General features: G+C 43.6%; 1 long non-coding RNA gene across 3 annotated transcripts; it reads left to right on the top strand.

Annotated features, from left to right (window-relative positions):
- The first annotated feature begins 2,647 nt into the window (after nt 1–2,647).
- Nucleotides 2,648–20,821, top strand: LOC307199770. 3 transcript variants are annotated; one of them, XR_013832179.1, is made up of 6 exons: nt 2,648–3,146; nt 3,769–3,853; nt 4,963–5,029; nt 11,115–11,291; nt 11,514–11,593; nt 19,478–20,821. It is a non-coding gene; the product is annotated as an uncharacterized lncRNA (long non-coding RNA). The 3 variants fall into 3 exon arrangements; XR_013832180.1 differs by having other exon boundaries at nt 18,378–20,821; XR_013832178.1 differs by lacking the exon at nt 11,514–11,593 and having other exon boundaries at nt 18,378–20,821.
- The last annotated feature ends 1,912 nt before the right edge of the window (nt 20,822–22,733 follow it).

Below are 22,733 nucleotides of genomic sequence, written 5' to 3'. Positions count from 1 at the left end.
TAAGCAAATACCTTTGCACTTGATAGGACTAACTTCTGAATAAGCGTATTTGGAATTCGCAAAAAAATGTTAAAATGAAATTGCATAGTCAGAAACGGCACCAAGAGGGCATTACGGAGAGCAGACTCTGGCATCATCAAAGCACACAACTCTTCACACACACTGCAGAAAGGCAGATGTAGCTCACTCTTCAGTGCAGCTCTGCCTGATTTTCTTATATAAAAAACACATCACGATGCACTGCAAAGTAAGTTGGAAGCTGCGCCATCACATTCTGATAAATCATTATATTCCACCTCGCAGAGCCCTTTGTATCCCTTGCCTTCGTCACAGGAGAATGGTGAGATTTAGTTTTATCCGGCATAAATCTAAAAATATGCTTCTCTTCTATGTGAGATGGAGAGGCCATCATCTGATTTTAATGAAAGTGGGAGATTAAAGATGAATGTTGAAGATTAACTATAATAAGATGCTTTCTTTGGAGTGATCTAATATAATTCTGAGTGAATTAGGAAGCAGATTATTGACCTGTCTGCTACAGCATTGACAAGTCACAAGCTTATTATGGTTGTTCCATCAAGTAAAAGAACAGTTTATTAAGACAATTTATCCTGGTTCTTGCTCTGTCTGCACATTGCAGTATTCAGGCCACTGAACTCAAACCGCAATGCTTTCTGTGGATGTGGAAAACTCAACCCCACAGACAATTTCATGCAAAACATTTTGCTCTCGATGTAGCCACTGATTCAAATGTTGGAATTTTACTGTGTTTTCATGGCAGGGCTGGGTGGGCGAGGTATGCATGTTGCAGTCAGGACAGAAAGAATGCAAGACCCTTAGCCTGTGACATGATTTTAGCCCATTTACCGTTCAATTAATGTAATCCTGATGTCAGGGACTCGGCAGAGGAGGAATGGTGGAGACCGGCTCCCCACCCAGACCTTTCCAGGGAGGAGGAAGGGGAAGACAGTAAAATTTGTAACAGGGGTTTGCGGGAGGTCACAGCACAGAGGCAGATGAGGGGGGAAGTTGGGAAATTGCAGGAGAGCCAGAGCAACACCCGGCTGACACGTTGTCATTTGAAAGCATTCCAGACCCTCCATCTCGGAGAACCCGGCAAGCCTTAAAAGTAGGAGAGCAAAGAGCTCAAAGACAGAGGGCACGTAGCAGCACCCATAGAAGTGATGAATGAGGAAGTGGGAGAGACGGGGAGTGGAGATTCACTCAGGACAATGCCATTATCCAAGAGGCTGAGTTCTGTAACCTCTCTCTGTAAAGATTGAAATAAAAAAGGACAGTAAGAAACTTTTCCTTGTCTTTATGCATTCCTGGGCGACCAGCCGGGAGCCGCTGACAGCATCCTGACACCTAAACATGTCTCCTCACACATAACTGGACATAGGCGTGCAACCAAATAAGCAGGTATCGAATTTGTAAAAACCACCCAGTGATCCTTAGATGAAGGGTGATACAGACATTAATAATATAATAGTTTTGAGCAGAAGGTTTTTTAATTGACTGATCACTTGTTGCTGCCCTAATAAATGGATGAGGTGGAGAATGGGAAGTGCTGCAAGCCTCACTGTATAACTATACTTCATTTTGAAGATACACAATTGTGTGTGAAGAAGAATTCTTTCAGGGCACTGGAGTCCTGGGCAGCCATACCTGAGTTCAGTCCCTGACACCTTGAGGTCCATGGGCAAAGCCTGTACTTTGCTGAATAGGCAAAAGCAGAGGGGCAGGATCATCATACTACACGAGACCCAGTCAATCTAGAATCATCATAAAGGTAAAGGTAAAAGTACCCCTGACCATTAGGTCCAGTCGTGGACAACTCTGGGGTTGTGCACTCATCTCACTCTATAGGCCGAGGGAGCTGGCATTTGTCCGTAGACAAATTCTGGGTCATGTGGCCAGCATGACTAAGCCGCTTCTGGCGAACCAGAGCAGCGCATGGAAATGCTGTTTATCTTCCCACTGGAGCGGTACCTATTTATCTACTTGCACTTTGGTGTGCTTTTGAACTGCTAGGTGGGCAGGAACTGGGACCGAACAATGGGAGCCCACCCCGTAGCGGGGATTCGAGCTGCTGACCTTCTGATCGGCAAGCCCTAGGCTCAGGGGTCATCATATGACCTGCCAATTGCAGGGGCTGAAGTGATACATCCCATCCCTGAGAGCTGAACACACATGGCCTTTAGATGAGGAGACCCACTTCTCTGACCTGACCTTTGACACCCAACTTGCGTGTTTTCTGGACCCACCCTATTCCTGCAACTGTAGTCTGTTTTAATTCTAAATTTTTAAATTGTTTTAACCCACCCTAGGACCTGCTGGGGAAGGGTGAGTCATAAATATAAATTCTTCACTTTATGTTGAAATTGTAGCTAAGACTGACACCCTTCTTTGGAAATTAAACCAATGTCCAGATTTTAACATTCAAAAGCTTTGCTTGCAGAAACTTAAATTTATGGACAAATTAAAACGTAATATTTACAGTCACACGCTTCTCCACGCATGGGCTTACTGTCTCTTCTTCTAACTTCCAAACAACTGTATTTTCCTCCCTTTCCAGAGCTCAGCACTCAGCCTTCTGTATCTCATATTAGAATTAGGCCATGAGAGATTTCCACTTTTACCCTCTCTTGCAGCTTTGCTCTCTTTCTTTCAAGCAGAGAAGAAGCATCCCAACACTATTCAACTTAGCAGTGTTCACAGTGGATTCTAAAACACAGTCATCTTGCTTCACATAAAATGGAGTCTCTCCTTCACTAGATACTTCCCATGTGACCAACGTGAGCCAATCGCATGAGAACTGCTGGAGAACTCTCTAGAATTCAGTTACTAACCGATCAAATTTAAACACAAAGAAATGCCTACATGTGTTTACAGTTACTGTACTTAACACCTCAGACCCTGGATTCAGGCCAGACCATGAGTCACTCACACATCCATCTCCAGCCCCTGGCCAATCCCACTTACAAAGCCCCAAACAGGGAAAACTATCCTGTTGTGGTCCAAACTTAACAGCAGAACCACCCAAGGAGGCTGAGTGTTACTTCCAGGGCTGGTCTGTCCTGCATCTGTGGCACCTGACTCCCTCCTTGCCACCCCAAGGCCACTGTCATATCAGGTATCAGCAGGTACATACACACTGATAGGCTCACCTGGACTATGGGACAAGATAGTAGAAGAAGAAGAGTTTGGATTTGATATCCTGCTTTATCACTACCCTAAGGAATCTCAAAGTGGCTAACAATCCCCCACAACGAACACTCTGTGAGGTGAGTGGGGCTGAGAGACTTCAGAGAAGTGTGACTGGACCAAGGTCACTCAGCAGCTGCATGTGGAGGAGCGGAGACGCGAACCTGGTTCACCAGATTATGAGACTACAGCTCTTAACCACTACACCACAACAGTCCCTGCATCACTGCATCACTAGCCCTAAGGTGACTATCACTGAGAAGAAAATGAAAAGATTGGGGGGGGGGGACCAGTAGGCTTTTAAAGTCCAGGGTTCCACCCCATGCAGGTTGAATACCAAGATGGTATTCCTAGAAATTAAGTTAGGGATTCATAGCAATCCCTTCATTAGCAACCCTGTTTAGGGAAGTTTTTAATGTTTGATGTTTTATTATTGTGTTTTTAATATTCTGTTGGGAGCCGCCCAGAGTGGCTGGGAAACCCAGCCAGATGGGCCGGGTATAAATAATAAATAAATTATTATTATTATTATTATTATTATTATTATTATTATTATTATAGCATTACTGTGGAAAGGAGACCAAATGAGGATTAACTGGACAAAGAATCAATTCGATATTTAGTGTCAGCTGCCGAGATGGTTACTGTAAGTAAACGGAAATATTTAGAGGGGTTAAATAACAATTTGTGGTATAGTCAAATCAGGTCAGGAACTATTGCGGGGGCGGGCTCAAAAATAAAGGTATACTAGGGGAGAAAAAAAAATAAAGATTCATTTTCAGCTATGTTGAAAAGCTTACTTTATACTGTATATAAATAATGATGACAATGTTCAAATGCCCCTTGTGAAATATACTACTATGTAGAATTTTTAAGAACATTTCAGCTTCAAGTGAGAATATAATAAGACCTCAAGGATATTTATAAATAAAGCAAATGTTTGCAAAAATATTACTACCCTCCAACACCAATAATAATAATAATTCCCAGGGGTTGTGAATGAAACAACCCAAATTTGTATTTCATTTTTTGGGTGTGTGGGTATGTTAAATTTTTAATATTGTTTTTCCTTTATTTTTTGAATGCTGTTTAATTATATATTCTTGATAATATAAATGTCCCTAGGAAATTGGGACACTTGGAGGGTATGCAATGGTCTGCCTCCATTGCCAGACCTAATACCTTCCTTTCTGTCTCATCTTCCCAATGTTGTTCTATAAAAAGGCATAGAAGTGTCTCATGCTCACTAACGATACCTTTCCATCATTTAAATAACCAAAGAGGCTGTCATATAGCTTTCAACTTTTGGGAATGCTTCATGAAAATAAATGTGGCTTTGATCCAGTTTCTGTAAAATCAAATAGAAATCCACTTTGCAGCTTATTATTTTTTAAAAAAGATGTTAAATAACAGACTAGGATCTGTGGACTGATTTCTGCGATGTATTGTGTCATCATAAATCAATCAGGAAGCAACCAGAGGATACCTATTGAAATGTTCCTGGAAACGGGCGTAGATACATTATACCCACTGTTTCTGAGACTAAATTTTGTGTCCAGCTAAATTCTATGCAGAGTAGACCTGCTGAAATAATGATCCTGAATTATTTGTGTCTATTAATTCCAATGGGTTTCCTCTGAGTATGACTAATACAACCATAAAGAAAACATTAGGCAAACAATTTTACAGCAGAAAGAACATAGGAGAAGCCTTGCTGAATCGGGCTAATCTAGTCCATAGACTGTTCTCACACAGTGGCCAACCAGATGTTTGTGGGAATCACCTAGACGGGAATCTCCCCTCCTTCAGTTTCCAGGACCAGGTATTCAGAAGCATACTGTCTTCAGGAGTGGAGGTAGAATGGAGCATCATGTTTAGTAGCCATACAGGAAACATTTTCCCTTCCTGTAAATAAGCCCCTTAGTCTACAGAAGCGATAGAGTTGGCAGATGTGGAGTAAACTATTAAATTTCTTACAACAGGTAGCATAGCTACAGTATTATTTCTTTATCATGTGGATAGGAAACAGGAACCATATTCTGAGCTGCAGAGAAAGCCAGAGTCCAGTTGCAACATACAATGCAACACTGACCTCCATTTTGATTCCCACACACCCAACTCTAGCATACCTAACATAATGTTTAATCCAACCTCAATACGTAAGTGAAATAATATCTAAAAATCACATGAATCAATACCATCTAGAAGGCTGGTCACATGTTTCCAGAATCCATTTTTCAACAGGAAAAGCAAGCTGCCATTCAGAATGCAATGTAAGTATATGGTGTGGCCAAATCTATATAGGATTAACAAAGATTTCCATTATCGGTGTGATTTTGTTTTTAATGAGCTCACGGTCGATCTACGAAGCAGAAGGACGCACGTTTCTCTGCTGAGTGATCACATCTGTAATTTCATTAGGAAAACTGAATTTTGCAGATGTAACTTTTTGAAAGGGGGGGTGGCATTCTGTCTCTTGGCAACGCTTCTTTCTCACTGAAAAACGAAAGAACAGCCAGCCACCTCTTCAAATGGTGACTGACCATTTCGCAATGTGCCAAGTTTAGTTGCTTGAATGTGAATATGACAGCATGTGAAGTCCAGTTCGTTATCTTCTCATAAAACTGACAAAGCTCTTGCAGTTCATAAAGTGCCATGCGACTGAAGTTTGCAAAGGTTGGTTTTTTTTTTTCTCCATCCAGACCAATTTCTTTTGAATTTGAGTTCTTTCACTCATCTTTGCTATCTACAAGAATCTGAAACATATTGAGCGCTGATTGCCCTGAACCTTTTCATATCTTCTGGGGGCCCTGAAATTTTGCCACCTCTAACTTCCCATACAATGACACCGGGAGCACAGCAGTGTCAGCACAGAGCTCTCCCAAGGCAATGGCGGCAGTCTATGGTACTACCGGCTGTATCAACCGATGGTTCCCAGGTTCGCATTTTCCATGTCCCTGATAGAGGTCTTCTTGGAGAACCAGTTTTAGCATATGTTTAGAGACGCATCCTGCACCATAGTGTCCCCTTTCATGAAGCTTACTATGTTTGGTTTATCAGACCGTGAAATGACTTGCCACACTCTAGGCAGTCTTGCATTCCTTTCTTTTACTCGCTTGCCAGGTTAGCAAACTCTCAGAGTTTGTGGAAGTCTAGGTCTGCAACCTCTCTCTAACTCCTAAGATTTCTTTTTTTTTTTTCCCGCTATCTATGGCTTCAAGCGCAGCCTCTTGTTTCAAGAACTCTGGGGGCCTTGGCTGGTTCCAGTGTGAGATCAGGGTCATTTTGCAGCATCACAGACACATGGCCATCTCAAAGCTCAACTCCTCATCTTCTACTATCAAAATGGAGTTAAGATTTAATATCCAAGTTTGCAAAACAAAACGTGGGGTTATCATTTTTACTTTTATTTTTAAAGTAAACTTGCTTTGTGCATTGAATGAAGTACACTATGGCTTACAAAAGCTCATAGCAAATAAACCAGTTAGTCTCTAAGGTGTCACAGTGCTTTTGGTCATATTAAATAACTTAGTCTTTCAACAAACAAACTGGTGCGTGGTTCATATGGAAGGCACTGGATTTTAGAAATTGGCAGTAGTGGTAGAAGAAAAAATCAAGCCCTCCTTTATAATCTAATCTGTTTTTAACCGCCACTCTTTCCCTCATATTAAAAATGTGCCTTTTTGACACAAGCTTTCTAACTCAATTCACAAGCTACAGAAGAACGGGGAGGGTAATATTAGAGACTCTTGAGAGCTCCTGCTAAAGTTGTGAAAATTCAGTGAAAAATGGGCAGCATTTTCCTTTTTGATAGGCACCAGCATTATCTTCCATCACTAGGAAATGCTATAAAATGATAGTCTGTGAGAATACCTTGAATTGATATTTCAAAGGGTTTCTTTTGAAAGGATGATTTATAGATCACAAGACCAATGGGGCTTTTATCAAAAGAAAATGGATTCTTTTGTTGAACTATTGAGAAAAGATTGATGATGTGCTACAGCCAAGCTTAGTTTTGGTGACTTGGTGGTACGTAAATCACTAGCATCGTATAAGCTCAATACTTATTATGCGGCATCCCAAACAACACACACAGACTAATTGCCGGCAAAGTTGTTTTCTTCCAGAAGAGGCCTGAACGGATGATTTTAGCATAATGGTGGATTCCTTGTGATTTATGAGTCTGCTGATGCAGACCAGTCATTAGACCAATTATGTACTGTATAGCAAGATGCACATAGAGCTTCAGAATGCTGATGGCAACATAGTGTGTGCACACTCAGAGGATGACCTCCAAACCATCCTAAAAATCTTTGCAGAAGCTTACAAAAAGCTTGGCCTATTGCTCAACATCCAAAAAACCAAAATGCTGCACCAACAAGCACAAAACAACCCCTCTGCAGCGCCACAAATCCAACTCAATGGTGTAACATTGGAAAATGTCAATCACTTCTCCAACCTGGGCAGTTACATATCTTTCCACAAGGGCCGGCATTGATGCCAAAATCCAGCATCGCCTGAGCTCTGCGAGTGCAGCTTTTTCCCAATGGAAGTGCAGAGTGTCTGAGGACCAGGACATTTGCAGGGAAACCAAAATGCTTGTTTGCAAAGCTATTGTAATACCAACCTTACTATATGCTTGTGAAACATGGACCACTTATAAACACCGTCTCCAACTCCCTGAAAGATTCCATCAACGGTGTCTCCCAAAAATTTTACATATCGCTTGGGAAGACAGGCGAACTAATGCCAGTGTACTGGAAGAAGCAAAGATCACCAGTGTCAAAGAAATGATTCTTCAACACCAACTTCGTTCAGCCGCAAGCAGAAATTCCCAACCACAAACTCCAGAGAGCAGCTGATCCCTCCTGAAAATGCAGTTGGCATCCATCAACTGACCTTGAAACCCTGCATCTGGGAGTGTTATTCAGGGAGGTTTATGGGTGAGCACTGTCAGGAGCTCATCCTACACTCGAATAGGACCCTGGTAAAGACACATTCCCCACTGGCATGTTCTCTTCCTCCTGGTCGTTCGTTCGGGAGCTTCAAAAGCTTTCTTCAGCCTGAACATCACAGCGACCAATGCCAACAGACATTGGCACACTTAGGGATCTGCAGAGTCTTCGCAGTTTGTGTGACAGACCTCAGCAACTCAGCATTTTTGCTAATCTACTTTATTTACATACAAACACACACAGAGCACTGCAACATGGCTCCCTCTCTCTCTAGCATCAGACAGCAAAGAGAAAAAGAACAAAGGACAATAGTCCCACTTCACGGAACACAGTAACACAAACATCCTGTCTCCGTCACTTCCCACTCTGTGGAGTCAAAGCATACACTGTCATGTGATAGACAACAATCCCATGACTGCAATCACAGAGCAGGAATTCCAACAAACACATCCTAAGGCAATCGGGTGAATACAGGGGGCATCTGATTTGGGTGACTGGTGTTAAAGGTTTCCTAACTATAAGGCAGAAGGGTAATGGGACAATTTATCCAAAGATGTTGCGAAGTTTGTTCTGTCTCGGGAAGTGGTTTCGCTCCCCAAACCCTTTAATATTTGGAAAATAGTTCTGCACAAAGTTTGGCTCTGGTGCTTCTATTCAGAGAGTGTTGGATTCAGAAATCCTTTGAGCAGCCTTAAAAGTCTTTGAAGCTCCAACTAGACTAGGGCAGAGGAAGGAGAAATTCATATGATAAATATACTGGGGAGTAGCGCTTTCTAAAAGCCTGCTATAAACTTAATCCATTGTTACACGTATTTTATTAACCCACTTGAGTGGACACCACAATGAGGATGAGGGTAAAATTTGGACTAAATCCCCCACAGAAGCCACAGCTTCATGCGCTATGCTCCTCTAATGTACTTCTGGAACAGCTTTGCTCCCCGATGATTTATATTTGTTTACTTTTCAAATCCCTAAGCCTGACATACTGTAAAAAGGATAGGTCCATAACTAATAAGAGCCGTATGTTTGTCTAGCGTTCGTTGCCTGTGCCTTTTGTTCTGCTGTGTTAATGTGCCGTGTCTCCAGCCTATCCGTAGACAATAACCCATAATGCAATTTGGACTTGGATTCATTAAACATGATTAGCACAGCATACTAATGAAAATCCAAAATTAGCTTGTGGAATAGAACACCAGACGACCTTCCCAACCCATTCAGAGAAGCTCACCTTCGACGTAGCAGAGCTTTGCTCAACAGTAGATACTTTGTGCATTCATCTATCTTGCAAAGAGAAATGTTCGCAAGTTGAATAAAATATTCTGGAACACTCCATATGCCCTTTTAATTCCCCCTACGAGTCCCGTTTATTTTGTGTTTATTTTGCAACAAACATTTTGTTGCAGAAATAATACTTAGATTTAGATCCTGCTTATTTTTACCGGCGATTGACAAAATCGTTATCCAGTCCTTTCCAATGATCCCCTGGGACTTGGATTGCATGGACAAGTTGAAAGCAGGGCTCCGTTGCACACCAAGTCCTACACTCCGTGTTTGTGCCGATGACACACTTTGAAGATGTTGGTTTGCATTTAAGTTCCATACCTGTCCCCTCTCTAATGAAAAAGTGCTAGCATCACATTTGCTATGAATGCAGGAAGGTGATTCCATTTCCCCACCCCCACCCCAAAATTATATCTCATGAGCACGGATTTTATAGAGCATCCTCAGAGTGTCAACACTGATGGTGGCATAGAAATTCTCTCCCTTTAACGACACAAATCTGTCAATTAGTTGCACACAGCAATTACCGGCCTTTTTCTCTAATATTTGTGAAGACTCCAACCTTTCCAAGGATGATAAATGACTCCGTAAAGTATGCAGTGCAGGGATTTGCTAAATGTGCACTTTTCCTCTCTCCTTTTATATATTTTTTATAATAATTCCCCCCCCCCAGTTATTTTGCGCAATCAATAGAGAAAAGACATCCTTTTTTGGAAAAAAGAAAAAAGCACAGAGGAATAGTTTAAATGGAAATAAAGTGCCTTCTCATTCAGCAAATGGCCAGAGCAAGGAGACATTCTTACACTTGGGCTAATTAACGGAAGAGCTAACATTGTTAGCCAAATTAGGAACTAAACCTCATTTTAATTGTTTTGAAACTGAACAAAAAAGAATGAAAAGGAAAGCACTAGTATATTCCAAATATGACCTTTGAGAATTCCAGCTTCATTAGCATTTCAAACAGCACAGCACAAATTAAGATGGGAGATGTTCTGGAAGTGAGCTTTACATGGTACACAATTAAAGAGTTGCAAACACTTGTTCCTTTGTCTCTATTAATTGTGGAATAGTAAGTAAGTACTTTAGTGGTTTTACCCCAGTCACTATTATTCAGGGTAGTATCCTTCAGTTTATTTATGAGTTTCTTTTGGAATGTCTTGAAGAGAGAGTCCTGTTCACATTCAATTTCACATTTCCCTGCCCCAATAATTCAATTCAGTGTTGCCCTGTTACTCTTCCTCTTTCCTCTTCAGTGTCCTCACTGAGGTGGCCCAAATTTTCATGGCTCACCTTCCCACACCACGCCACGCCATGCCTTCTCCTCCTGCCCTCGTAAAGCTCTCTCCTTGGTCTCTAAAACATCCCAGTTTCTTTGTCTGTATTTCTCCTCCATCTCTTCTCCAGTGCCCCCCCCCCTCCTCCTTGCTTGGACCAGAAAGAATACTCTCAGATGTTGGCCATTTATCTCTTGAAGGATGCTCTCGTCGTCCTTATCTACCAAGGCTTCCCCAGATGTGTATCTGTCATAGGTGAAGTCTTCACTGCAGTCAGTGACAGGCATATTAACAGACCCACATGATGGATTCAGTTATGACATAGGACTGTCCCATCTCTCTGTTGTGCCATACTACAGTTTCCACAATACTCTGAGTCTTTGTTCCTCTTTGCCAGTAGTTGTTGGTGTGTCTGTTTGTCAAGAATGTGTGCCCTGTGCAAAGGGCCTGTTGCCCTCACAAAGTGGCTTCTAACTCTCAAACCTAGATCCACCCAACTTTCTTTGGAGCAAGGGTTTGCGAGGCCTCAGGCAGGCACAACAGACCACAAAACCGAAAAAGAACACTGAATTAGGTAAGTCAATAGCCTCTGTGAAATATACAGAGAGAGAGAGAGAGTTTTCACCTAACCTAGAGTTTGGGAAGAATTAGCAGATAGGTAAATCTACCTCAAATTTCTACGCTTACTTTGCAGCATAAGTCATTGCAGTGATTCCCACAATCATAGAGGTGGTGTGTAGAAAAGAGAAGTTGAGCATTCTAAAGTGATTGTTATCAAACTGTAATTCAACCTTAGAAGCAGCTTCGAAACCCCCGGAAATAATGATACAGCCACAGCCACGCAGGCTGATGATTGGACAGTCAACAATGAAGTTGGTGAGCACATGAGTGGCAGGGAGAGCAATGAGATCCCTTGGCTACGGCATGATTTTTCTCTTTGTCACAGACAATGTGCTCTGGGATTAAGAAAATAATTACAGTGGGGCCTCGAGACTTAGTAAACAGTAATAGCCCAAGGATGAATCAGATTTGCTGATCCCAGCCGAGAATGACAATTAAGACGTAATATTTCCTCCCATTACCCCCTTACTGTTCATCAGTGTTGAAAAGTCAATTTAGACTTCACCATCTCTAGGTTGGTCAATGCGCTTCAGAGCAAGCAAGCAAGTATATAAACTGTCGATCACGCTACGCTTCCATTTCCCTGTTGTTTTTCTAGTGGGCCTAGTGAGATTAAAGCCAGTTGGAAACATAAAGCAAATTATTTCCTTTGCTTTGAAGTCTCAAACTACGCGTATCAGGAGCCAGATAAATGTTAACTCTTCCTCAGCAGCGAAAGAGGCACGTGCTGTCTCCACTGTAAAAGGTGGCATGTGTAAGAATCACAAGTGGGAAGAGTACATCATAATAATATTATAATAATAGTTTATTATTTATACCCCGCCCATCTGACTGGGTTTCCCCAGCCACTCTGGGCAGCTCCTAGCAGAACACAGTGGTACCTCGGGTTACATACGCTTCAGGTTATATACGCTTCAGGTTACAGACTCCACTAACACAGAAATATTACCTCAGGTTAAGAATTTTGCTTCAGGATGAGAACAGAAATCGTGCTCCGGCGGCGCAGCAGCAGTGGGAGGCCCCATTAGCTAAAGTGGTGCTTCAGGTTAAGAATAGTTTCAGGTTAAGAACGGACCTCTAAGTACTTAACCTGAGGTACCACTGTATTTAAAACACGGTAAAACATCAAAGATTAAAAACTTCCCTAAACAGGGCCGCTTTCAGATGTCTTCTGAAAGTCAGATAGTTGTTTATTTCCTTGACATCTGATGGGAGGGCGTTCCATAGGGTGGGTGCCACTACCAAGAAGGCCCTCTGCCTGCATACCCCCTAATCTAGCCCAGCAAATGCTGAATCATTTGCAACAGCTGGCAGCTGACCATTATTGACACTCAATATCAGGGGTGCCCAATGGAGTGATCTCCAATTGTCATCAAACCATAATCACCCCTGACCACCAGTTGTGCTTTCTGGAACCTATCAGAGTTGCAGTTCAGTAACATCTTGAGAGCACCCTGATGGTTGTCTGTTCCTTAGGCACAGCCATACAGGGCTGAGATACAAGGACTGGGGGGAGGTGTTTAAAAAAAGGAGGTGCCAGTTCCCCTAGCTCGATAAAGGTGGCAAAATGCCTGCCACAGACCACATATCAAGAGACCACACTAGTCTGTAAGTACTGTGAGGGGGGAGAAAAATCCCTGTAAATCCCTATTCATTTCTAAGCTAGCCGCCACCAGCTCACAGATAACAGTGTTTCAAATCTCCTCGACAATAATTCTGCCACTCACTTTCTGGTCACGCACCTAGATCCCTCCCACTTTGTACAGAAGCTGTACAAACCATAACTATTTTCACAAGTGACACTTAAATCAGCCCCTGAGTTCCTAGTATCTGTAGTGGAAATGAAAAAACCTGCATTGATTAGAATGTATGTTCAGTTTTTAAAGTGCCTCTTCTCCACTGTCTATTTACAATATTCCATTTATTTCTGTCTTACTCAATTCACAAGCAATGCATTCCAGTCTAAAAGGGGTCCTTCATCTTTCTTGTACAAAGCCTCCTTTATATTCCTCCAGAAGGAAGATATGGACCATTTTTCTTTTCCTCGAGGTCCTTCAGGGCGAAAGAGAAATATTATCTACACAGAGAAAACAATGTTTTATTGACAAGCTCCCCACTCCCTCCCCTGACCATTGCAATTTCCAAAACAAAATCAACATAAAAAAACAAGCGCCAAAAACTATAAACTATGTTTACACCCAAAATTTCAGTAAAAACAAATAAAACCATATTTAAAAAGGCTGATCATTTGTACAGTCAATAAAACATTTTGCGTGGACAGGCGGAGTCCCCAGATCCCGAGTGGTCCCCCCCCCTGTCATGTGGAATAACGACTCTAGACAACGTGCTATGGGATTAAATTGGCCACAACTTTATTAAATTTCAAATGTGGGTAGACTTTGGCTCAGGCATTGGGCGTTCTCCCTCCCCAGTCCCCAGCCGGGGACCTAGGGAGCATCAGGGTTATCCAGTGTGTGGGGGGGGATGGGCCGGCTCTGGAGAACATATGTTCAAGCAGAGATAGCCGCCCCCGTTACGCCACCGCAGGGGAGAGCAATGACAACCTTTCGGCATACGGCCAAAGCCTCCCTTCAAAAACCCCTTTAACGGGGAACCCTGGTATCGCCGCCGCAAAAAGGAAGATGGACTAAAGGATTCCGCCCAAGGCATGATACCGCCAAAGTTGTGACGTTTTGCTATGGGAAAGGCGAAACCTGCCAATGCAGGGAAATTCCTTTCCGGCCCTTTAACAGCGACCTTATCGTAGCAGCGCCTGCATACCTGTGGAGACAGGTTAACCTGCAAAACCTGTGAAGAAAAGTTAACCTGCAAAAGAAGACATTAACTGAGGGTGGGTAGGGCGGGAGAAGCTCTGGAGCCAAGTGAGGATTACCAGGTAAGATCCACCCTCTATTGTGTGGGCAGGTAATCCCTCCCCCTACCTGGCCTGGTTTCCCTGGCAATGCTTCCCCCAGGTGGGAATGGACAACTCACTGGGGTAGGCGGGGACCTCCAGGTATCCCACCTGAGGGAAGGCAAAGCCTATGCTGATGGGGCCACTCCAGATCCAGGGCTGCACGCGTCCACGCAAAGGGCGCCCCCCGTTTTAAGCAGGGAGCGGTCATTCTTACTCTTGTTGCCTGGCATTCAAACTTAAGAATGGCTTTAGTGATATATTTCTGATCATCTTCTTATCCGTTGAACATAGAAACAGGTTTATCCAAAGACAACTAAAGTTGATTGAACCAAGTTTCCCTCTGAGCTTAACATAACTTGCAAAATAACACATAGTGAGCCAGATCATTTACATCACTGGAATTTACCCCTATATAAATGATTCTCATAAAAAGTCTTATTCAATCTCCCATAAAGAACTACAGGACTTATGGTACTTGTTGTCTGTGATAAAAGTGTATGTCTGTTTGTGTGTGACGTATATACAGTGGTACCTCGGGTTACATACGCTTCAGGTTACAGACACCGCTAACCCAGAAATAGTGCTTCAGGTTAAGAACTTTGCTTCAAGATGAGAACAGAAATTGTGCTCCGGCAGCGCGGGAGCAGCAGGAGGCCCTATTAGCTAAAGTGGTGCTTCAGGTTAAGAACAGTTTCAGGTTAAGAACGGACCTCCAGAACGAATTAAGTACTTAACTCAAGGTACCACTGTATTGTTATGAGTTTGTTGAGGAGGGATTAGGCTGTATACAGAAAACCTTACAACTCCTGGATCCAGCAAATGTTAAAATATTGGCAAACTAGCTTCCTGATGAGGTGATAGCCAGGGTAATGGGCCATTCAGGCAGTGGTTTTCAAACTTCAGCCACGTCATGAGAAGAGAAGACTCCCTGGAAAAGACCCTGATGTTGGGAAAGATGGAGGGCCCAAGGAGAAGGGGACGACAGAGGACGAGATAGTTGGATAATGTTCACGAAGCTACCAGCATGAGTTTGACCAAACTGCGGGAGGCAGTGGAAGACAGGAGTGCCTGGTGTGCTCTGGTCCAAGGGGTCACAAAGAGTCGGACACGACTAAATGACTAAACAACAACAAAGCTTCCTGATGAGGTGATAGCCAGGATAATGGGCCATTCAGGCAGTGGTTTTCAACCTTTTTGAGTCTGCAGCTCCCTGACCAATCACATTCTTTCTGTGGCTCCCCTTTGGAAACCACTCTAGTCCAGGATTTTCCTGTTCCGCGTTCCGCCCGCCCTTGGCACTATTTTTGGTGCGTGTATAAGTGGAAGCGCATGTGTCAACAGGAACCCAAGTAATGCTGCTACTCCACGGAGCAAAGCTGATGCACTCAGCATAACAGTTGCCGCCTGCCTTTACCGAAATCAGTGCGCACAGGGTGGGAGGGAAGATGGAGAGGTCAAAACGAGATTAAGATCAGAAGCGGAAATATTTTGTTATGTCGGGGAAGGAAATTGAGAAACACACAGCAGAGGATACATGTGCAGGCATTGTCCTTTTTGCAAATTCTCCCTGTCTCCATAAAGCTGGGTGGCTGTTAAAGAGGATAGGATTTACCTTAGTGGGGAGAGGTAGAGAAGAGGAGGGGGATGTTGAGGATAGAAGGAGAGAGAAACACAGAAGCCAATGCTCACTTTCAGGATTATTTTCAAATCCCGCCTTATAGAGTAAAAAGGTAAAGAGACCCCTGAGCGTTAGGTCCAGTCGTGGCCGACTCTGGGGTTGTGGCGCTCATCTCGCTTTATTGGCAAAAGGAGCCAGTGTACAGCTTCCAGATCATGTGGCCAGCATGACTAAGCCGCTTCTGGCGAACCAGAGCAGCGCATGGAAACGCCATTTACCTTCCCGCTGGAGTGGTACCTATTTATCTACTTGCGCTTGACATGCTTTTGAACTGCTAGGTTGGCAGGAGTCTTTATAGAGTACACACACACATATCCAGGCACACAGACCATCAAGCAACTTTACAATTTTTGTGCATTTCTCAAGTCTTCTGTGTAAACTAAGGGACTGTTAGTTGCTGAAGCTGGGGAGGATTTTTGTGCGGGAAGAGGGAGATTTTTAAGAAGATAAACAGTCATGCAAAAGCATTTCCCCACTTTTTTTAACCTCTGCTTTATTTCGGAAAGATGCAAGTTAAAGCTGCAGGATCCCCTGAATGTTCCTCAGAGAGAAAGAGAGAGGGGAAATATATGCATTCTATATGTATGCTATCCCTGAATATATTCTCTCTGTCTCTCACCTGTAATCATGTTTTGGCTGGAGAGCTGCATCACTTAATTTGGGAAAGTGCAGATTTCAAAGGACAGCTATGTTTTAGTTCATGTGTTGGTTTGGAAGGTGTGAATCAAACCATCAATTCTAGCATGTGGGGGGGAACTTTATCTAAATTACATAGTTCTGTATTTGAGCGATTGGTATTAATAATTGTATTGTGAATTGGTATTGTTATAATGAGGCTGTTGTTGGATTGTAACTGAAAACTACTAAAAAATATTATTAAAAAAGAAAGAGAGAGAGAGAGGTAATGCAGGAAGATATGGACTGGAAATTAATGAAAGGACAGCCTGCCAGGGCTTCCCTGAACATTTCTCAAGTCACCCCAGGGTGTCGCAGCACACTGGCTGAAAACCAATGGTATATGGTTTATTTACACACACACACAGAGAGAGAGAGTGAACGCTCGGGTTGCGAACGTGATCCGTGTGGGAGGCACATTCGCAACCCACAGCGTCCGCAACCTGCAGTGCCACGTCTGTGCACGTGCGAGTTGAGATTTGGTGCTTCTGCGCATGCACAAGCGCCAAAACCCAAAAGTAACCCGTTCCGGTACTTCAGGGTTTCGGCGCATCCGTAACCCGAAAACGCACAACCTGAAGCGTCTGTAACCCGAGGTATGACTGTATTTACAATGTGAGCCTGGGGAGGGGGGAAATCTAGCATTACACTCCAGGAGGGTCCCATCTCCTCCATGCCTGCCATGTTGGATTCAAACTGTTGGATTCAAACTGGTAAACTGGTGTTTCCATGCAGTGGCGTAGCGTGGGTTGTCAGCACCCGGGGCAAGGCAAGTAATTTGCGCCCCCTAACCCGTGGATTTGCGCCCCCTAACCCGTGGATTTGCCCTAACCCCAGATGTTGCGCCCGGTGCGGCCGGCCCCCCCTGCACCCCCCACGCTACGCCACTGTTTCCATGCACTCTGGTTTCTATCACGGTGTTCCATTGCGCCAGTAGCAGTTTAGTCATGCTGGCCACATGACCCAGAAAGCTGTCTGTGGACAAACGCCGGCTCCCTTGGCTTGAAAAGCAAGATGAGCACCGCACCTCAAAGTCGCCTTTGACTGGACTTAACCATCCAGGGGTCCCTTACCTTTTTTACCTTACCTTTACCCCACACTGTGCTGTGACCTCCTATAAAACAGCATAGGGGAGCCAGGTTAAGGTTGCAGCCTCTGCTGCCTTTGTACATAAGCCATATTGTTTTGCAGAAAATTAACTCCTTCCTAACCTTTTTATGATGAGCTTCCCAAACTGTGAAGTCACAGCAGAATATGCATTCGTATTTCTCTTCACATGTGTGGCAACAAGCACACATGGTCTCCAAAGAGATCTGCTCTTTGACACGTGAAGCAACACTATTCCTAGACACCAAAGGGTCGAATTTTATAAACTTGTCTGAATCTCTCTGTTTGAGCACATTATTTTCATCTAGCATTTTTTTCCCTGCAGCATCCATCACCATAGCAACAAAACTCCCTCATCACATACCTACAGGGCATCAGAAATTAAGAGGCGGGGGGGGGGGGAGAGAGGATTTCTTCTTAAAAAGCTAAACAAAGCAATAAATGTCTGTATCTAGCAATTTAGGGATCTAAGAAAAAACATCTAGAGATGTTCACATCCCTAGCACAAATGCTAATCGGCAGTTGAGCGAGGCTTTTAATTCCCATTGGGCTGCAGCTACCCACATCTAAGAGAATCACTTTTGAAAATTCAGCATATGATACGTGCACTAAGAATGTGCTGTATTATGATGCCATTCGTAAATCACATTCCAATTTGGCAGCTGGACATCCACGGAGTTCACCTGAGGACCACAGGTAACAGCTGGAAGTGAGCAAAACATGATCTCATAGCAATGCCGCAAAAACCTATTGCGGAAAACAGATGCCAAAGAAACCATCAAGATCTAATGAAAACATTGGAGACATCCAAGATACGGTACTTTGAGAGACAAGATGAAAAAGTTTCATTTCCCAAAGACCAGTTAGTGGACTTTGCAGAAATTAGAATGTTTAAGCATGGGAGCGGCACACGCAATCCTGATTACAAATTCATTGCTTTCCTTTTCAGCCAAGCATATCTGCTTGGTTGCTTTTCCTCGGATCTTCGCTTCCATCACCGTTAGACCAATTTATGAGTGCTCCACCCAGGCTTGTCTTGTCTTGACAGCTCTAGAAATGTTGCAGGCTGAAAGTGCTCCTGAAGATCCATTCATTACAGCCAATGACAGCAAACTTTGGAGCTCCAAGCCAGAAAAATGAGTGCATGCCTGTTTATTTTACCTGCATGCATTTGTCTCTGAGCTCATAAACTGAAGGACAGCCAATCCACTTGGCCACAGGTGATCTTCTCCCCCTGCCCTGTTCTCCACTTATCTGCAAGCTGCCTTGCCTAATTTTGTACACCTTGGTGTCAGAAGCGGCAAGAGAACATGCCGGCATACAGAAGGTGGCTGCAGCTTATCAGACTGATGAAATAAAGAAACCTAAATGATATGATCTAATCTAAAATAGGGTGCTCCGAGTACTTGTAAAGCAGTCACTCGACAAAAACAAATAACCCATCCTGATCCATAGACCATTAATCACCGAGGAGAAAGGAGAAGTCGTTTCTCCTGCCAATTCTAGTGACGGTTCGGAGACACCCCAAATTCATCATTCTTTGGGAATAATTGGCTATGTCAGTGTCAAGCTGAAATTTCCCCCCAAACACCTGACACACAAGTGACCAGAAGCACCACTTTCTTCATTATCTCGGGATGATACATTTGTTCTGTTCATAGAGATAAGGCTCCCAAGAGGCTGCCGAGCTGAGAGTCTCAAACAATTCCTTACAATTGCCGTAATAGAAGTGACATGTGTTTTCCCTTCCTCCCTGCCCCAGGAGTTCTTCCAAATTTCCTCTGAGCTGGTGCCTGAACAGCTGATGAAGAAGAAAGGTACATTGCAGCCTTACCTAATTTATTTCAGATGGCATCAATGGCCTTTGTCGTTGTTGTTGTTGTTGTTGTTTTGCAAAGGTGTTTATGAAGTGTAACTCCACCGAGAGCTCCACAAACAGCAAGAAGACTATTAGCATGTGTGCGTGTGTTTGTCTACCAGATAGTTAATGGTATCTCAGCACATGCTTATCGTAACTGGAAACATATGTGGAGACTTGGGAGGCCAAACCCCCAGCTGTGGATTTAACACCCAGAGCTCCCAACTCTATTTATTTTCCTTGCGTGTGTGCAATGCGCACACACCAGACAGCAATTCGCATTCGAAAGCTCAGAGCAAAATCCTTTGTAGGGTGCACGCATGCAACATCCTCACCTTTTCTTTCAACTAGCAGCAGACACGAAGTGAATGACCTGCGGTGTTCTGGGGATATTAAAGGGGCTGGAGGCAGAAAGGCACATGGCAGAAAATAAATGCAGCTGTACAGTAGGAGGTGGATTGCTTTTGCTTCTTTAAAGTTTCACTCTAGAGAGATAGACGGTAAATGCAAATCCGGGGCAGCACTATTCATGCATGATCCCCTTGGTCTGGCTGGAAGATCAAAACCCTGTCTGAAACTCCAAAATCTGGGGCAATTCATGTGCTCATATAGTAGGGCTATACTGCCCCTGGATGGATTAATTTGGCTAATCCTCAAGCCAGCCATCAGGTCTAACCTTTGAAAAGGTATAAAATATTTCCCAGCTAGGTCTATGCTCTATTTGCACAAGCCTGTGCCTTTGCGAGTTAGCCAGTTACCATATTTTTTGCTCTATAAGACTCACTTTTTCCCTCCTAAAAAGTAAGGGGAAATGTGTGTGCGTCTTATGGAGCGAATGCAGGCTGCACAGCTATCACAGAAGCCAGAACAGCAAGAGGGATTGCTGTTTTCACTGCGCAGCAATCCCTCTTGCTGTTCTGGCTTCTGAGATTCAGAATATTTTTTTTCTTGTTTTCCTCCTCCAAAAACTAGGTGTGTCTTGTGGTCTGGTGCATCTTATAGAGCAAAAAATACGGTAATGATGTGGAATGACTCGTTGGCCAGGCCAACCCGAATCCACACAACCTATCAGGTGAACTGCAACATGCCTTAGAAGGGACACAAACACCTGCGAATCGAACTCAGATGCCTTTTCAAAAATAGATACAGAAGCAGTCGTAGCAGCAAGACTCTAGCAAACTTCTGTTTCTAATGCAGCAAGCTTAAGCCCCACCTACTTGTCATAAGCAAAGGTCTGCTTAGTGCATTCCTGGCAATATTTCTCTGATGAAAATAGGGAAGTATTTCTTATTCTTATTCTTATATTTATATTTATATTTATATTTATATTTATATTTATATTTATATTTATATTTATATTTATACCCTGCCCATCTGACTGGGTTTAATAAAACATTAAACATTTTAAAACTTCCCTATACAGGGCTGCTTTCAGATGTCTTCTAAAGGTTGTATAGTTACTTATCTCCTTGGCTTGAGGGTTGCATAACTCCATAGCCTCCAACATTTCTCCAATGAAAATAGGGACGTTCTAAGGAAAAGCAGGACATTCTTGGATCAAATCAGAAACAGGGATGGCTTCTGTAAATCTAGGACTGTCCCTGGAAAACAGGGAGACCTGGAGAGTCAGCTAGTGCAGTGAATGCAGTCTGGAATGTTTATAGACCAGGGAAGAGAAACTCATGGCCCTCCAGAGGTTCCTGGACTACAGATCCCATCAGCTTCAGGCAGCATGACCATGGATGATGGGGGCTGTAGTTCAGTAATATCTAGATGGTCCCAAATTCCTAATTCCTGTTGCAGACCAGCAGATAGAAACAAGTAGCTGAAATATCCTGGCCTAATAGTTACATTTAACAGAGAAGTACAAAAGAAATTGGAGCATGTGCTTAATAATCACCTTCATCCGTGCTTACATCCACCTACTGATAGATTTTGAATTTCAAAGAAGCTTGAACACGCAGTCTATGCGGGTATTCACTTAGGGACACCATTTATGGCAACTGCGATATTTGTCAGCAGAACTGCTCCAGTTGCAGAAGGGCTTTAAATGCTTCTTGCAATTCCTGTAGGCTGAATAGCTCCTCGTTGAGGGGCTTGCAAGGTCAGTTAAGTATCTCTAAATTTAGAATACCTCGTTTAGGGCTGCCAGAGCTGTGAAAATATCTGAGCAGAAATCTCTGGGTGGTTTAGGTATCTGTCCAAAGTGTTCCATCACCGAGGTTCATATTTGCTGAATACCTCTGCACAAAGAGTCTTCACTGTGCTAAATGCATCTTTAACCTAACATTTATTATCCTCTCTGAGTTGCTGCATAATGATGCTTGCCTGCACAATCTGAACTGCCGAAATAGGCAGGAGGTCAAGATCATGTAGTCTGTTGATGGCTAATCCATAACTTAATTTCTAGTAGACCAATTAAATGCTTGCTGGTTTCTAGGATTCTTGCAAAGAATGTACTAAGTGGATTTTGATCTAGTGGGTCTCATGTTGATCTAGACTTAAGTGTTGCGCCACGTGACCTTTGGAGTTCACTCACTTTGAATATTAGACAGGCACCATCTCTGGTGTGGGACGTGGGTGGCTCTGTGAGTTAAACCACAGAGCCTAGGGCTTGCAGACCCGAAGGTTGGTGGTTCGAATCCCCGCGATGGAGTGATGTCAGGGAACTGACATCGGAGCGAGAGGAGGAGGCAAGGCTCCAAAGCGATGCAGGAGAGGGGACCAGCAGGGGGGAAGGAATTCAGCGTAACACCGGTACAGAAGGGAGGGAGATGGAGGATTCGGAGAGAGGTCTCCAAGACCCTTCACCCGAGACCAGTGGGGAGAGCGCGGACACGCCTCTGCCTTCCCCTTACTTGCGCAGACGAGTTCCGCGCAGGGAAAGTAGGAGGAGACTTGGTGTCAAACAGCTCTTATGCTGGAAGAGGTTCAAGAAACGCCCACTGACGGATTCTGCAAGTGACTGACCGGCCACGGAGTGTGGGCTGTCAGCCAAGGCACGGTTGTCCAGGCAACCTAACCAAAACTGAAGGCAACATACGCACAAGTAACCCCTTACAACCATTACAAGTGAGCTCCTGTTGCTCAGTCTCTGCTCCTGCCAACCTAGCAATTCGAAAGCACGTCAAAGTGCAAGTAGATAAATAGGTACCACTCC

Source organism: Podarcis cretensis (assembly GCF_951804945.1).
Source record: "Podarcis cretensis genome assembly, chromosome: 12".
Classification (NCBI taxonomy): Eukaryota; Metazoa; Chordata; class Lepidosauria; order Squamata; family Lacertidae; genus Podarcis; species Podarcis cretensis.
This window is presented reverse-complemented; position numbering and strand designations above follow the sequence as displayed.